The 19,409-nt window shown below is 39.7% G+C and overlaps 1 long non-coding RNA gene across 1 annotated transcript; it reads right to left on the bottom strand.

The window, feature by feature from the left end:
• Positions 1 to 4,230: 4,230 nt before the first annotated feature.
• LOC122663903 lies at positions 4,231 to 19,389 on the bottom strand. The gene is made up of 3 exons (XR_006333242.1): positions 19,358 to 19,389; positions 19,145 to 19,250; positions 4,231 to 4,240 (listed from the first exon to the last, which is right to left on the bottom strand). It is a non-coding gene; the product is annotated as an uncharacterized LOC122663903 (long non-coding RNA).
• Positions 19,390 to 19,409: the final 20 nt, after the last annotated feature.

Raw genomic sequence — 19,409 nt, 5'->3', positions numbered from 1 at the left:
TTATTGGTTTCATGGTTCATTAATTGTTAATTGATTAGTGGATTAATCGTACTAGTCTGTTCCCTGTTTCTGTGGTATTGAAGATGCATAAGTCCAATATAACTTGGGTTTTCCGTTATCTCTATTGGTTCAAAACCCTAGTTATCTCTGTTGGTTCCATTGACCCTAAAAATATTACTGATCTATTGTATTTTTTTTTCCCACTAATCTGAGTTGTTTCTATGTTACTCAAGATGGAGCAGTCCGATATATCTTGGATTTTCTATTATCAAAACCCTAGTTATCTCTGTTGGATTCATGGACCCTACAAGATTGCTGATCTATTTTTATGTGCCACTAATCTCATTTGTTTGTGTTACTGAAGATGGAGCAATCCAATATAACTAGGGTTGCCAATATGAAAACCCTAATTATCTGTATTGGTTTCATGGACCCTAATACGGTTATTTATCTATTTTTCCTTCTGCTAATCTCAGTTGTTTCTGTTTTGCTGAATATGGAGTAGTCAAAATTACGAAATGGGTTTCGGGTTTCCGTGATTTATACCATAGTGATCTCTGTTGATTTCCATTAAATAGGGTTTCCATTATCAAAAATACATTGTTGTTAATTGTTACTAATCAGGATTTTTGCTGCCACTATTTGAATTCTCCCTTTTTTAAGTCTGTTATACTTACACCATTAGAAATCTCCCTGCTTGTATCATATTATTATTCCTGTGTTTGCTTGTAGACAAGTTTTACAATGGCAAGACTAAGGTTACATACCTTGAGGAACAAAAATTGCCTCCCTCGATTTAGGTTGAGTAGGAGAAAAGCTCCTAACCTTGTGCTTCTAACAGCTTTAAGGAGGTGGCGCATTCAAAAGCAGATGGAGTTGTGGATTCTAGCTTTGGCAGCTCATGGAGCTATAACAGCTCCACCTGCATCAGCAGCTCCACCCACTTCCACCAGCTCTAGCAGGTCCATCAGCAGCTCCACCAGCTCCAGCAGCAGCAGCTCCACCAGCACCACCTGGCTATGGTGACGGTTCTTTTGATGATCTGATTCTGGCAGACAACATATCAGACAGGGTCATTGTCTTGTCTTCGGATGATGAAGAAGAAGAGGAAGAGATTGTTTTTGAAGAAAAATATGATGAAGAAGAGGATCAAGAAGAAGACCCAGACGCAGACCCAAAAGAAGACCTTGAAGAAGACCCAAAAGAAGACTATGATCCAGTAGAAGAGGAGGAAGAGCAAGAGTCAGACTGAAACTTTGAACATTGTTTTTTTGTGGATAGTTTTTTGATTGAATCATTGTGGATTAATCAGGGTTTTTTGTTTCCACAATGATTTTTGAACAGTCTTTTTTTTGGACAGAAGGAAGACCATATATTAAAATCAAACTAAGCCAGTGGAGAAACTCCTGGCAATTACAAGAGAGGGATTTACAATAAAAGGAGATACTCAGATCAGAGGTGTTCTGATCAGACTCATACCTTGGTCGACGGTCAACTGAAACTATGTCATTAATAAACCATATAGATCACCCAGATCACACGGCTAGATTAGAAGTAATTTCTGATTGCAATTTTCAGGTATTAACCCAAAAAACAGAGCATACCCTGGTCGATTTCCAACAAGGAATTATTATGCAAACATACAACCAATGATAGACCAGTTTACCAATGGAGATACAACTTCATTTCTCCACCACCACTGTTGGCTAAACAACGGTCCAGGGATCAAGCCATGGTTCCCTAGGGAGACCAAGATATTTATCTTTAGGGTTTTGCACGCCCTGGGTTAGCCCATGGTGTCCCATGGGTGCCCCATTTTAATTTTAGGGTTTCCCATGGTCGCCCATGGGAACCCTGGTGCATCCCTATTAGGGTTTCTCCTTCCCTATTGCATTCCATAAAATTAATTATCACAATAGGGACGGAGAAACTCGTCTCTAGTCCATCACATGGCAAGAGGGATCCATCCCATACTCGAATGCACAGCGGAAAATAATCGATTCGAGTTTCTTTTGCATCCCATAAATATTAATAATCAATGAACAGAAGGAATTAATAAAGAACTGCTAACCTGGTGAGCCTCAAGTGTTGCTCCTCCAATAGCAGTGGTTCTTCCTCCAATGAGCGCTCCAAGCAAACAGATTCAACCTCCAATGGTGCTACCAAGGTTCTACACGCCAATCCCGATGCCCTCAAACTCGTCGCACAGATCTAGGGTTTCACAAACCCTAACTCTCAAACACAGTGAGAGAAGCAAGAAGAAGAAGAGAGATCACAAGAGGGAGAGAGAGAAACCAAAAACGTAGGAGAGAGAGTGTCCGCTCCAAAACGTGGAGAGCTCCTCTTCTCGTATTTTTGGTCCCCTATTTATAATAATAGGGTTTAATTAAATCCTAGATAGATTTAATAGAGCCCTAGTGAGAGTCTGACTCTCTCTCTCTCAGTCTGGCAGTTCTGTTTAAACTCAAAGTGCTACATAGGTGAAGAAGCAGAATCTAATAGGGAAAGTATTAATTAGATTCTTTATTTAATTATTAATGGATAATTACAATTAGCACCAAATCCATTAATTAAATAAAGAGCCAATTAAATTAGCAAATTCCAAATAACTCCCTATATGATAACAATTTATCATATACAACCCCCCCACTAATCAACACCATCATTATGGAATCTAGGGCATGTACACATGTACTGCCAAACCCCAATCCATAGTACATGTCCATATAAGAGCGTCTGTGCATCCGATCGGGTCCCGCAAAACTCGATAAAACACTTTATTTGAAATAACTATAAATAATGTATCATTTTATGTAAAATAAATTTTGCAAAACCATTTCCAAAACGGATCGGATCCGATTCGATCCACCATGCACGCATCTCTATCTTGGTGTTCCCCAATCGGGCAGGTGACCGTGTTGGATAACTCCTTCACTCACAAAGTGTTCACGCATTCCCAGGACACCGGCTTTGACTCGCTTGAGTCTCAGTCATTGATGAACCAAAGAATGCGATCACACTTTACAAGGACAGGGTTCCCTCAGTATGTGTGTGTCGGTGACACATGTCTATCCCTTCCTACATCCGGCAAGAATACATGAGAGAATCGACAAAGTAGATTCTTCGCCAATGCACACATCAAACATGTGAGCACTCGCATTCGTACCCTGACATCACATGTCTAGGCATACCCAATGCGACGACCATATGATAAGGGTGCCCAACCCAAACCCTAGTCGTGACTACCATTTTAAGTATAACTTACGGACACATAATGCTCAAAAAGTTTATATCGCATGTGACAATATTAAACTAAAATATATAAATGTTCAATACAAAGGTGAACCGGGTTGAACCGGATCGAACCGGGTTTGATGGACACACACTTGTCCAACAATCTCCCACTTGTACATCAAAGCCAATTCCCCATACATTTTAAACCCATGCCCTCCATGTGTTTCTCAAACACTCCTGGTGACAAACCCTTTGTTATGGCATCAAACACATTTTCAGTTGTGTCCACTTTGGAGATACTCACGTCACTCTGTTGGATAATCTCTCTGATGAGGTGATACTTCCGCTGCACGTGCTTGTTCCTCTGATGAGCCCTAGGCTCCTTAGCTTGTGCAATGGCCCCTCTGTTGTCACATAACAGGGGAATAGGGCCCTTGACAAGATCAGGGACTACTCCAGAAATGTTAGGAACTTCCTAACCCAAACACCTTATTAAACGCATCACATGATGCAAGGTGTTCATAAAAATAGGGATCGACTGTAGATTTCTATTTTGTACTCCTCTATACAATAGCACCTCCACTCATTAAACTCGTAATGACTCACAATACCTACTGCATAGCAGACGTCCGGCCTCGTACGCAACATGGAGTACATAAGACTCCCTACTGCTGAGGCATAAGGAATCCTCTTCATCTCTTCAATGTCTGTCTGAGACTGAGGACATTGAGATCTGGAAAGACTGACTCCATGTCTGAAGGGAACACTTCCCCTCTTGGAGTTCTCCATACTAAATCTGGCCAGGACTTTGTCTAAATAGGTAGCCTGTGACAAGCCTAGCATCCTTTTCTGGCGATCTCTTACGAGTTTGATCCCAAGGATATAGCTAGCTTCACCAAGGTCTTCATCGAAAACGTTGTGGATAACCACTATTTTACTGATGAAAGGAATCCTACATCGTTACCAATCAGCAATATGTCATCTACGTATAAAACAAGAAAACATACTGCCCTCCCACTGATCTTCTTGTAAACGCATGGTTCATCCATGTTTTGATCAAAACCAAATGATTTGATTGATTGATCAAACCCGATGTTCCAGCTCCGAAGCCTGCTTCAGCCCATAAATGGACTCTCCGCAATTTGCACACCTTTCTTTCTTCCTCCAAGGAAGAGAACCCTCTGGCTGTTCCATATAGATTTCCTCTTGAAGGAACCCATTTAGAAATGCACGACATCCATCCGCGATCTCATGATCAAAGTGTGTGCGATAGCCAATAAAATTCTGATGGATTTCATCATCGCTACTGGTGAAAAGGTTTCATCATAGTCTATACCCTCTTTCTGGGTATAACCCTTTGCCACCAGTCTCGCTTTGAATCTCTCAACCTTTCCATCTGCGCCCTTCTTCCTCTTGAAGATCCATTTACATCCAATAGGCTTGACGCCAAGTGGTGGATCGACTAGAGTCCAGACCTTGTCGGAAATGCATCGAATCGATTTCAGAGCGCATTGCTTCCAGCCACCTAGTGGCATCAACATCCTTTAGAGCCTCAGAGTATGTCATCGGATCATCATCCGATTCAATCGATACCATGTGGAATTCTTCCACTGCTTTCCTCTTCGGTTAGAAGAGTTAGCCTGGTGGGTGGTCTAATCCTCCCACGCGCCGAGGTTCCTCGGTGTTGGTATTTCAAGTATGTCGCTTGGTCTCACTCGAAGTGATGTTTCGAGCCATCCGATAGCTCTTTTATGACTACTGGTTCGACCTCCGGGTCATCATTTCTTCCTCCAAAAATGTGACATGTTTACTTACAATGACCTTTTGGTCAATCGGTCATAGAAATAATAGCCTATCGTGCCTTTGGGGTAGCCTAAGAAATAGCATCTCGAAGTCCTGGATTCTAACTTGTCTGCCTGCTTGCTTTCGTACATGTGCTATGCAATCCCATACCCTAAGGTGTTGAATACTCGGGCTTTCGCCTTTCCACAACTCAAAGGGTGTCTTGGCTACGACTTAGATGGAACCCTATTCAAGATATATATCGCCGTCTCTAAAGCGTACCCCAAAGAAAGAGGCACTCACTATAAGTGAACATCGTCCCACCATATCCAATAGGGTCCGATTGCGGTTGCTCGGATACACCATTTTGTTGTGGTGTGCCTGGATTAGTTAGTTGACTAACTATCCTTGGGATATGAGATGTTCTTTAAACTCATCCGATAGATATTCCCTCCACGATCCGATCGTAAGGACTTGACGCGTTATCGAGTCGTCTTTCGACCTCGGCTTGGAATTCTTTGAATTTATCAAAGGCTTCCGATTTCCTACGCATCAAGTATATGTAACCATATCTAGAGTAATCATCGGTGAACGTGATAAAGTACTCATACCCATATCTTGCTTGTATGTTTATGGGTCCACACACGTCGCAGTGTATCAACTCCAACAGATCGTGGCTCTAGCACCTTTATTGCTAAAGGATTTCTTGGTCATTTTGCCCTGAAGGCATGACTCACAGTGGGGAATGGTTCCACCCTCGACTCTCTAAGGACCCATCCTCACCAATCTATGATTGGGTCCACATTAATGTGACCCAATCTTAGATGCCACGATATGTTGAGTTCACTGAGCTGCTTCCGTTTCAAATCAACATTTGAAATAACATTCGTTCTAATAGGGCAATCTAGAAAATACAAACCACTTTGCATATATCCGGATGCCACAAAGGAATTATTAAAACGAATAATCAATTTAGAATTAAAGGAAAAACTATATCCGTCCAAAATAAGTTTTGAAACTGAAATTATCTTCCTCTTGAAAGAGGGTACATAATAGCAATCCTTTAAAACTAAACTAGCAGAACTAAAATTTAAAATAAAAGTTCCCATAGCCAACGCCATGGTCTCAGCTCCAGTGCCCATCCGAAGACACACTTCATTTCTTTCCAGGTTCCTTGTCTCATTGAACCCCTGCAAATCATTGCAAATGTGAACAGTGGATCCACTATCCACAAACCAAGAATTGGTCGGTTCAAAAGACAAATTAGACTCATAAAGAACGTGAACATCACATGTACCTTCTTTAGCAGCCTCTGTTTCATCCGGCTTCTTGTCTTTCAAAGTTGCCAGGTAAGCACGACGCTTTCTTTTCCAGTGACCCTCCTTCTTGCAATAGAAGCACTTGCCTTTACCTTTATTGCCAGACTTCCCACCCTTGGCTTTCAGGGTCTTGCCCTTACTTCCCTTTTTCTTCTTCTTCCCATTTGAAGAAGGCTTTACCTCAGTTGCATTGACCTCAGCCTTGTCCTTTTGCAAGGACGCTTCAGCCTCTACCAGTGCATTAGCAAGCTCGGTGAGCTCCATCTCCTTCTCGGACATCTTGTAGGACATCCTAAAAGGTGCGTAGGCAGAAGTGAGTGACGCTAAGATCACATCAGTCTTGTATCGCAGGCTGAAATTAGTCCCCATGGATTCCAGTTTTTCAAACAGATTGATCATTTTCATTACATGATCCATCACTGGAGTCCCCGAGACATCTTGGAGTTATGGATTTGACTCACCGCATCGAATGTGCGTGTGTCAATCGCCTGTTGAACAATTCAGCAAACTTATCCATTTTACCCCCAAGAAGGCGTATATCCTTGACTGAGTCTACAACTGATTTTTCCAACGATCCTAGGATATAGAGTGATGCCTTGGAATCCCTCATGAGGAACCCTTGTATCTCTTCATTTGCCTCAAAATCGTTCGGGTCGGGTTGAGGAGGAACTTGTTCATCTAGAACTGTGTACAGTCCTTCAGTAGTCAGGAGCAACTTAATGCTCCGGTACCAATCGACATAGTTTGTACCATTAAATTTGTATTCGCTAATGAGTGTTAACAGGTTGGAATTAACGGCAGCCATCGTATATTAATCTACACATGCACAAGTAAATAACCACATGCTAATTAATGACCATTGAAAATAATAAATTGAGCACACACACATCAATGGTCTTTTATGATTTGAGTTTCCCTCATAACCCAAAAGATGAATTGGATACCTACAACCCTTGCATGCATAACTTATCCTGTCGGGAGTCATTATACACACCATGGTAGTGTGGACTAATCTGTCCGCCTCATGGGCTTCCAATATTTTCGGCCACCTGGGTGTCATGTCCAGATCCTGTCGGCTGACATACACCCAAGTCATGTACTTACCTATCGCATTAGTTAGAATCATGGAATCATGAAAGATGGCCCACTGTCACAGTGCCCTCTCACTATCCATACCCTAACGTATCTAGATGGAGGTAAATATAGATAAATGCGTGACAGAGGTCCTGGCAATGTCCTGTCGGCTTATGCGGGGTCATGTCACACATTTTCTACATTTATCTTCAATAGGAGGCCATGGACATGTCTACCGATTAAGACTAGTCCATATCATACATGTATTGTGAATAAAGAGGGATTAATTAACTCTCACATACATGGATAGATTTAAACAACATAATTAATCAACATTAATTAAAAGTGATTATGGGATGGCTACATTTTTATTAGAAGCAATTAAAGAACCCTCCCAATAAAAATAAAACTAATAACTTTGGGTGCATTTATCATGCCATGGATGCCACGCCTCGATCATCTCCTCCGCCCGATCACGTCTTCAAAGTAGGTGACTTGCATCTCCATAAGCTTTGAGCACCACATGTGGATCACCATCGACATGCCCTGGGAGTCCTAACTCCTCTAAAATTACAATGAAAACCTAGAAAAATTCTATACACTTTCCTTTCCATAATAATAAAGAAACCCCGCATGGAGAAACCAACCCACCATTTGGGTTGCCCATGGGATGGAGTACATTTGTTTATAAAAAAGAAAGGGGCAGAGAGAGAGAGAGAGAAAGAGAGAGAAGCATCACATCCACCCATAACCCCATATATCACATACATAAACAATCCATCCATTTATTAGAATGCCATTCCCATAATCACATCATAATATAATTTCATGCATGGGCATTAAAGCAAGTGAACCAAAAATTAAAACATGGATTCCTTCAATTATTGAACCACTACATCGCATGTGATATCATGTATCCAAGCCCATAAAATTAAAATCGCATTTTAATTGCAAGTGGGTAAAGAGGGAATCTCTTCACCCATCATCATCCTCCAAAAACAAAACAAAATAATAAAATTCTGTTTTGAAAAATCATTTTTTTTTTTTTTTTTATTTTTTTATTTTTTTTTTTTTGCTTTTTGTTAAACTGGAGGGAAAACAAGGGTGGTGCATGCAGCCCACTTGCGCAGGATGCAGGCACTCCTTGCGCAGCCCATAGGCACAGGGCCCACGGACAGCGAGCCTTGGGCAGGCGCAGCCTGCTGCCCATAGGCTAAAGCCCACGGACAGCAGCCTGCAGGCCCGCAGCCCGCAAGCTTGCTGCCCGCAGCAAAACCCACAAGGGGATGCGCACAATGGTAGGTTCATGGGGAAGGGCTTGCACAGAGGCTTGGCAGCGTGCGCTCCCCCACATATAGAACATGATTAAAAAATTTTAAAATAAAAATTAGTAATCACAACCTAATTGGATACATGCTTCAATAATTGGAATAAACAAAACAAACCAAATCCATCATCACATGGGTAGGTTGTTACACTAACAACCTTGTAACTACCCATGTGCACATGGGAAGGTTGTTACAACAACCATATCCTAACCACCCATGTTCCAACTTGCATCCCACTCATGATAATCATATTAACCATTAATTATCTAATATTTATGGGTGGGAAAGGTGGCTCTGATACCACACTGTTGGCCAAACAACGGTCCAGGGATCAAACCATGGTTCCCTAGGGAGACCAAGATATTTATCTTTAGGGTTTTGCATGCCCTGGGTTAGCCCATGGTGTCCCATGGGTGCCCCATTTTAATTTTAGGGTTTCCCATGGTCGCCCATGGGAACCCTGGTGCATCCCTATTAGGGTTTTTCCTTCCCTATTGTATTCCATAAAATTAATTATCACAATAGGGACGGAGAAACTCGTCTCTAGTCCATCACATGGCAAGAGGGATCCATCCCACACTCGAATGCGCAGCGGAAAATAATCGATTCGAGTTTCTTTTCGCATCCCATAAATATTAATAATCAATGAACAAGGAATTAATAAAGAATCGCTAACCTGGTGAGCCTCAAGTGTTGCTCCTCCAATAGACAGTGGTTCTTCCTCCAATGAGCGCTCCAAGCAAACAGATCAACCTCCAATGGTGCTACCAAGGTTCTACACGCCAATCCCAGATGCCCTCAAACTCGTCAGCACAGATCTAGGGTTTCACAAACCCTAACTCTCAAACACAGGTGAGAGAAGCAAGAAGAAGAAGAGAGATCACAAGAGGGAGAGAGAGAGAAACCAAAAACGTAGGAGAGAGAGTGTCTGCTCCAAAAACGTGGAGAGCTCCTCTTCTGCGTATTTTTGGTCCCCTATTTATAATAATGGGGTTTAATTAAATCCTAGATAGATTTAATAGAGCCCTAGTGAGAGTCCGACTCTCTCTCTCTCGATCCGCGCCTGCTTTAAACTCAAAGTGCTACACAGTGAAGAAGCGTAATCTAATAGGAAAGTATTAATTAGATTCTTTATTTAATTATTAATGGATAATTACAATTAGCACCAAATCCATTAATTAAATAAAGAGCCAATTAAATTAGCAAATTCCAAATAACTCCCTATATGATAACAATTTATCATATACAACTCCCCCACTAATCAACACCATCATTATGGAATCTAGGGCATGTACACATGTACTGCCAAACCCCAATCCATAGTACATGTCCATATAAGAGCGTCTGTGAATCCGATCGGGTCCCGCAAAACTCGATAAAACACTTTATTTGAAATAACTATAAATAATGTATCATTTTATGTAAAATAAATTTTGCAAAATCATTTCCAAAACGGCATCGATCCGATTCGATCCGACCATGCACAGACAGTCTCTATCTTGGTGTTCCCCAATCGGGTAGTGGTGACCGTGTTGGATAACTCCTTCACTCACAAAGTGTTCACGCATTCCCAGAACACCGGCTTTGACTCGCTTGAATCTCAGTCATTGATGAACCAAAGAATGCGATCACACTTTGCAAGGATGGGTTCCCTCGATATGTGGTGTCGGTGACACATGTCTATCCCTTCCTACATCCGGCAAGAATACATGAGGGAATCGACAAAGTAGATTCTTCGCCAATGCACACATCAAACATGTGAGCACTCGCATTCGACTCGACATCACATGTCTAGGCATACCCAATGCGACGACTATATGATAAGGGTGCCTAGCCCAAACCCTAGTCGTGACTACCATTTTAAGTATAACTTACGGACACATAATGCTCAAAAAGTTTATATCGCATGTGACAATATTAAACTAAAATGTATAAATGTTCAATACAAAGGTGAACCGAACCGAACCGGGTTTGATGGACACACACTTGTCCAACACTCCACCACCACCTCCTGAGTCCTGACCTATCATCAACCGACAATACCCGGCTTCTATTTTTGATGCTTTTTTCTCTGTTAACTGAACGGTTTGGATTGTAAAGGAGGAATGGGCTCCACATATGGACTGTAGACCGTAAGTACATAATCTTTTTTGTCTTTGTTTATATAGCATCCAAAGGAACCATTGGATTGGATTCTTATTCTGGCCTTCACAGAAACCGTTGGATTGGATTCTATCAAATCTAACTTTGCAATTCAATATCCTTTACTCACTCACTCATGTTTGGCTCTTGACAATGTGAAGGATAAGACTCCTAGAACACTCAGAGGACTGGATGCATATGAGTCTATTACACGTAAAATAGAAAATAATTTTGTTAACTGCCTTCACAAAACCATCATAATTCATAACTACCCTTAAAAGTTAATGTTACAGGTTTTGAACTCAGCCGTACATGGTACATGATCATGTTTTCAACCGTTGAATGGACACGATCGTGTTACGTGTATAATACAGGACTTCTCATCTCCATCCAATGGTTGCAGACACAGTCGTACACAATGCAATGTTTGTGCATGTTTTGTCTCATTTCATGCTTTCCATTGCTTAAAAGCAACACATGACAATATTAACCCATTTATAGCTAATCCATTTATAGCAACACAACCTCCAAACTACAGTTCTTTGAATTTTTATTGTTTGGAGAATACATACGCTCAGATACCCATACCCATCTCTCTCTCTATATCTGTGAACATAGGCTGAGTGGTTTGATCAATGTTTCCTATCACACAAACCAAATTTGTAAAGCAAAGTGGATCAATTGCACTACTTCTCCATCTACAAGTATGCCCTTAATTATGAGAAAAAACTATTGAACTTGCCTTGATTTTAACAAAGAGTACATGACTTTTTGTTCCAAAAATTCATTACAACCACTATCAAAGAAAAACTTGAAATTGTCATGCAACCATTCAATAGAAAACCTAAAATATGCCTCTAATAGGGGATTGGGACTCGAAGATGACATTTTGTTTCAAAAATCCATTACTCCTCGTGGTATCATCAAGTACCTCATACCAGCTTTTGTAAACCACCTGCACAAAAGTTGGGTGTAGGTCTTCAGGCACAGTAATTATATGGTCATGGATATAAATGCAGTCAAGGTGGGTTAAGGAAAGAAAATCCATACCTTGTCATCAAAAAATGGTGTAAATAACAAAACTGTCATCTATGACAATGAGATTCTGCAAGACAACAATAAGTTCAAATTAATATTCTGTAGTTCAATAAGTTGACTTATTATAAAAATAAATATGCTAGCTTAAGAATTGAACTATCATTAACTGAATTATTGTTGTAATCTAATAGCCTTCTGGTGGACCGACCTCATCTAAGTGGGACCTATCAAGATAATGTGTGTTGCAAAAAATCCACATATTTATCCATTAAGAGATCAATTTCCTGGTCTTGTAGAATGTCATTGGTATCCAAACCAATATGTGTAGTTGTAACAAGGCATTCTGGCACGTTGATATGGTCCACTTCATTGAGAGAGCACATATTGCGCATGAACTTGAGCCATTCTTCCATATGGAGAACTCGTTGAGAAAAAAGGTCATATTCACTCGTGCTTAACACCTCATAGGTGGGACATAAAGTCATGTAATGATTTGATGAGATGTTGGGTTGTACACATAATGGATGGATGTGGTCCGGACAACGATGAAAGAGAATAGTGACCTAATTGTCGTCACTTGGGAGCATGGAGAGCAGATGAATCCAGTGGATGATAGGAGCAAACAAAGAAAGAAGTTTGACAAAGTAAGGGGAAACATAGAAACTAGGGTTTTTTTGATGCCCTATACATGATTGCCTATTGGTGTATGTAATGAGATACTGATGGAGAATGTTGATGGGGAGACAAATGGCGATTTTATGAACTACAAATAGATGGCATAAAAAAACAAGGTATTCCTTTTCAAAGTACTGGAAATTGTCAATGGTGAAGAGGGTGAGGTAGGGGTAGTTAAGATGACAAACCATCCATTTGTATTGTAAACCGTAACAGTATACTAATACTCGTAGAAGGTCAAGATAGGTTTATCGACTGTAGGATATTACGGTTCTTCTAGAAATGTCACTGTAGATTTTCAGTGGTAGACAAGGTAAGGCAAGAGTGAGGTCTTCATACTTGCATAGTATATCCATTACTAGGGTTGTTCCAAATAAGATAAACAAAGTTATAAGAAAAACACAACTAGAATGAACCAAACCAAATATAATTTACAAAAATTGGAGGACCACTCACCCGAATCCTAAATAAAATTGGTTGATTGACAACAAAATAATCACATAAAAGTAGGAGGCTCTGCATGACAATCAAGGGTTTAGTCAATATGGAGGTGTTGTGTTAACAAAAACAAATAACTCGAACTAATATAACCAAGATGTTTTACCTTTCAAATCCATTTGCAAAGATTGATTGGTTCCTTGTATACTATCCACCAAGGTATCTCTTAGGTCCGATTGGTTGTTGCCTTGTGTGTTATCCCCCAATCTCCCTACTTGCAAGGATAGGTTACTACCTTGTGTATTATCACCCAAGGTCTCTATTTGCGAAGCCAAATTGCTATCTTGTGTATTATCTCCCACAGTCCCCAATGTGTTACCCTAAAAATATGATGTATAAGAAAAAAATATATATAAAGGGAACTTGCAATATATAGTTACCAACATAAGGAAAAGAATTACCATAGCACAATTTTAAATGTTGTGTCTTGTACCGCCACAACTAGAACAATGGTAATCCCTTCGGTTGCTCATTGTTTCAATGCCAGCCAACGGACGTTGTAAATTCGGTTTCCCCCTTGTTATCGATGTCCATAAGGGTACATTTACTCTTCTTCGGACTATAGTTGAAGGTTCAAGATTACAACTCGAACTTGGCACAGTTGCTTGCAACCTCTACACCTGTACTAACCCTTCATTCAATTTTTTTAAACCAACCTCAAATCTTTCTTCAGAAAGAAATCCTTCTCTTCCAAATTTATTGGCAAGGTCTTGTAAAAGCCATACTGGTTGTTGTGACTATCCTTGAGATGACCCTACCCCAGATCCAGATGGGGTGTTACTAAATCGGGCCGCTTTGGTCCACCTATGCATGATATACCTCTCCGGAATATGGGATCTGTCTGTTATGACATATATCTTAAGTATATGTCTGCACAGTATACCTTTTGTATTGAACAAGTTGCATCCACAAATTGTGATATCAGTTTGCTGATTATCCAACACATAACGCACATCATTCTCTCAAACTCCATCCATTTTAAAGACCTTGTACCTCTTCTCTATAATTTCATCATCACATTGATTCGCATGCAGACCAAAATCAGCGTTCCACTCTTCAGAGAATACCTTGAACACCTTATGAGTATAAACAAAAGCGGCTTGTTGCTCGATTCTGTGACCTGCTACAGCACAAGCAGGGGATGAGATGATGCAGATAGCATCTTCCTTAGCTTCTGTTTCTCTTCTTCTGTTCACAACCTCTTCATATTGAGTAACAAATTCATTTAGAGGTGCTGCTGATGTAAAGAAGCCCTTAAAATACATATTCATTGACTCTCCCCTCTGTGTCATACTCATTCCAGCAAAAAAATATTACGAAAGTAATAAGGCACCCAATGTTGACGTATTCTGAATTGCTTCTTTAGCCATCGATGATCTTGTAAATTAAATCTATTTACCATGCTCTCCCAACGCTCCACAAATTCATCTGGTGTATTACAACCATAAATACATCTCTTGTAAACTGCGTTCAAAACATGATATTTCTTATACAGTGCTCTCATGTGTTGTATCCTGTGTTTCTCCAAATACCATCCACAAAGGCGATGAATAGTTAATTGAAACACAATCTTGATTGCCCTCATTATTCCTGGGTCTTGATCTGTAAAGATTGCTTTTGGCTGCATATTTTTCATCGCTCGAAGCCATGTCCTGAATAGCCATATAAATGATTCCTTTGTCTCATCAGCTATTAGTCCACAACCAAAAAACGTACACTGCATATGGTGATTAACACCAATAAAAGGAGCAAATGAGAATTTCTACTTGTTTTTTTTATATGCCGTGTCAAAGACAATTACATCACCAAAAGTCTTTGTATAGTTTCCGTGCTCTATTATCCACCCAAAAAACCCCAGTCATTTGTTCCTCTGCATTGACACGGACATCATAAAAAAATCCTGGATCTGATGCCATTTTACTCTCCAAATAGTTAATTGCTTGTTCATAGTCTAACCCAATGCAATTTCTTCACTTTGCCCTGAGTATATTCAAACAAAATTCATCATTCATACCAGCAAACTGCACACCACCAGCAAAATCTTTTACAACTCTCATTATTTGTACATTTGGTATCCCACACTTATGCAGTCGTTGTACAAGGTCAACTGTACTTCTACACCTTTTCTGATGTGATCTATGTCTGAAAGACTCATTCCTGTCTACTAATATATGGTTGTGCTCCTTTTCAAATTTATCCACCACCCACACCCCATTACTGCTCTTGATCTTCATTAAAGCCCCACACTTAGTTCTCTTTGTCACACGTTGCTGGTAATCCACCTTTCTCCGTTTGTCTGGTATTTTCTCACCCTGATTTGAATAGGCATGGTATCTACCAACTACGTGTTTATCAAACTTTGAGCAATCCACCCTGTATTTTCGAACTGAAAACCCCATCTCCTTGGCATAACTGTTATAATGGTGATATGCCTCATCATCAGTCGAAAATACCATACCAATAGTAGGTTCCAAGTCATTAACATTAGTAATTATTCTCCATCTAAACTCAAATCTACAGCTTCTTCCTCATTAACCTCATCCACTGAATCATCGTCAAAACATGTAATGTAATCATCACTATCTTCACTTTCAGAATTATTCCAGTCTTCATCATCGGTACTACTACCATCATGACCTACTCCATTTAGTGTATTGTTAGTGTCAATAAGACTGTCATCATTTAATACATCACTTGACCCAGTTTCATTTCTATCCGACACATAATTTTCCCCATCAATAAATCATTGTACGTATTAAGTAATTCATTCAAGTCCATTATCCCACAATCTTGTATAATACTGCAATAGTATTACCATGTGTTGGAACATGAGGAAAACATATCTAAATTAGGACAATATATATATTTAAATAATGAAGATAGTATCACATAATTTTCACCTTAAAATTCATAATAATATATGATATTATATAACGGCTGGTAATCTCATATTTATATCCCATTTAAACATATAAACAAAATTAGTGTACATTTAATGCTATCATCTTTCTAGGTTTTAACTTAAAATGTAAAGTACTCAACATGTATCATCTATCACGCATGTTGACATGTGATCCAAAAACTGTAATCAACAATCAACATTATATCTCTATATCTCTATATCTCTTCATCTCTTTTTCTTCTCCAAAACACATACCCATGGATACTGCACAAGATCATGTTGCCTCACCCACATTCCCAACTGCATAGGATAGAAGACAACACATCAACAATTTGAAGATGGTCATCATTAGCTCACCATTCCTCTAATGTCTTCCTCCAAAGCAGAAGACATTCCTAAAAAAGATGAGGACAAAAAGCTTCAAAGGAAGCAGAGAAACACAAGGGCAAAGCTTTTGAAGAGCAATGCTTGTGCAGATCAGGTTGATGAGGAGAAGATTGGTATAGAGATGAGGACAAAATTGTTGCAGAGTATCATCCCTAGATTAGACACACTTGGGATGGACAAGCTTTTTGAAGAAACAGTTCTCTATATATTGGCTCTACAAGGTGAAGTGAAGGCCATGAAGTTTCTTACAATGCTTCTTTCAGACCAATGAGAAGGAGAAATCCATGTCCAATTTTGGAGGTCAATAATAAGTTCTTCATTACTCCTTCTACCTAGTTCTCTTATATGTACATGTACTAACCGACAAAGTGCTTTTTCTCTATACTCTACAAAAACTCAAGTTCAATCTAATTTCCCTTTTTTTTTTTTCCCCTGTTTTTCTTAACTTCCTTTGCTGTAAGGAATAGAGTAGAGACAGTTGGATTTTTTATATTCTTACATGGAATGGGTTATGATGAGTTGTTGAGGGATTTTGTATGGACATCTTGAATATGCGAAAAGCTTCAGGTGTAAGGTAGGATTCAGAGTTGAGACTGACTCATTTATATTTTTTGGTCACTCTTGTTTCTTTGCTTAGGAGAGGGTGGGAAAATAATGTACAAATGGTCTGTCTCTAAAAGTTGAGGTTTTGTAAGGTTCCACGATCTGTTATCATCAAGGAATCAGTGGGTACTCTGACTATCTTCATGGAAATTTATGTTTTAGTAGATGTCCTTATTTGTAACTAAGCATGAAATTGCTACTTTGTATTCTTTTGCACTGATACAGATTGATTTGTTGACAGAAAACAGTATGCATAGAACCCCATTTCCTAACGGCTGAAAAGGAAAGAAAGGGTTGTACATTGTGGGCAATGGAACTACCTCACAAGGAAAACCCTATTAAGAACTACCTCAGACGACAATACATTATTGGTTAAGACACGTAATTTCTATATGATTCAGGACTTAAATGGAAGAGAAAAATAAAAGGTGAGGATTAGGAATTACCTGGAGTGGAGGATTGGGATAACAGAACAATCACAATTCCGTCAGACTGCTTCTGGTCAGAGAAATCCCGCTACTAAACTCCTATGTCAGCCTATCTTCTCTCTTCTATGAACCCAAGATGGGTAAAATTTAACACCAAAAAACCCTAAAACAACAAAAAAATAATAAAATAAACCCTAAAACCACAAAAACAGAGGGAAAGAGACTATAATATATATATATAGAGAGAGAGAGAACAGCAAATAGTACCAAATCTGCTACCGAAATATCTCCATCTCCGCCGACGCCTGTGAAAATAAAAAAAAATGGGGCAACGCCGGTGAGGACAAGCATTCTCATTCTACGGTGTTTTGGTAGATTTTGAAAAGGGGTATTTTTGGAAGTACAATCAGTAAAGGGTAAGTCATAACCGGTTAACAGATCTTAACCGCCAGTAGGAGGTCTTAGCCGGTTTTTCATAACCAGCACTAGGAGGTCGATCCCGGTTTCCATATAATTGTGCAGTCAACACAATTAAAGGTTAAGATTTCGTTCAAAATAAATAAACGACCCAGATTGAATTGTTGCATTTAGTGTCGCGCTTAACGAAACTGCTTGTCGCGCTGCGACCAGCCCTTGTAATGATTACTACAGAAGGAATATAGAAGAATTATCTATGTTCTCTCTCTCCCCCGGTCATTCTCCCTTCTCTCTTCCTTCCTTCTCCCTCTCGTCTTTCTTCCTTGTTCAACTAGTTCCTATCATTGGCTGCTGAAGTGTCTCCTATAGTATTCATATCAGATTTCATCCTTCAAAGTTGGATCTTCCCCGCTTTCCAAAATGCCAAACTTCCACACATAAACCAACGAGCTTTCTTATCCAGTGGCTGCAACAACAAAGGTTCAGGTGTGCCCAATTTCTTCGCAACCTTGTCACTTCCGGTTGTGACCAAAATCCGGCTCCCCTTATGTCCAGTTTGAAAGATTTCTATCCATAGCAACACCCTTTTGACATCCTCAGCCAACCCATCGTCTAAACAACTGAACAAGGAAAATTTTCTTTCCTGCCCAAATTCTTGTAGAAGCTGCAAGGGATCTGAGCCATGATGTGTAGTTTACAGATTCTAAAATTAACTTAGAAACCCTTTCAACATCAAAATCAGCACCATAATAAACCCCACCTCTATACCCCCTTCCGCCCAACCCCACTCCAGCATTCCTTGTAGTTCCTCTCGCCCCACCCCATTCCCCTGTTCGCAGGAGAAGAATGAAGAAGATGAAAGTGTGGGGATTAAAAAAGAAAGAGTGAGTGGGTTAAATAAAAAAAACAATGGGAAAGAGAAAAAGATGTTAAGGGCATTTTAGGTTGTACCTCTTAACTTTTTTCTCATATAGGATTTGGTAAATCTTTTCAACATCGTACTTTGTGTTTGTAAAACATAATTTACATCTACCAATTTTGTAAATCTTTTCAGTCCAATAGATCTAGGCAAATTACAAACACAAAACTTTAATTCCTTGACAGCCCGATTGCCATGCAAGCAAATGAAGCTATAATTCAAACGACATCAAAAAAATTCAAATCAATGATCTAGGTGGTTCCAAGTCCAACTACCCCCCCCTCCACGCCCCCCCACCCCCCCCCCCCCAAAAAAAAAGGCTAACTACTAGAGCAACCTATGACGAAAGTCAAATCCATTCCACCCCCTTCTGACTGTTAATATCAAAGGAAACATACCTAAAACCCCTACAACCATAGTTTAACCAAGGAAATTCATAATAACCAAATGCAGCACCAAATTGCAGAGGACAAAATCAGCAAATGCACATTCTGGTGGTAAATCCTGCAAATCGTGAAATCAATATCAACTACAAGGGCAAGCAGTTTAGTCACAGAAAGAGAGAAATATGGTGTTAATTTTACAGGAAATACCGATCAAAGAAAGCTTACCTTGAATACCTTGTTCTCTTTGTTAACTTGAAGAAACCGAACAATTGGTAAT

Source organism: Telopea speciosissima, chromosome 6 (genome assembly GCF_018873765.1).
Source record: "Telopea speciosissima isolate NSW1024214 ecotype Mountain lineage chromosome 6, Tspe_v1, whole genome shotgun sequence".
In the NCBI taxonomy this organism is placed as follows: domain Eukaryota; kingdom Viridiplantae; phylum Streptophyta; class Magnoliopsida; order Proteales; family Proteaceae; genus Telopea; species Telopea speciosissima.
Note: the sequence above shows the minus strand (reverse complement) of the source record. Positions and strands in the feature narration are given on the sequence as shown.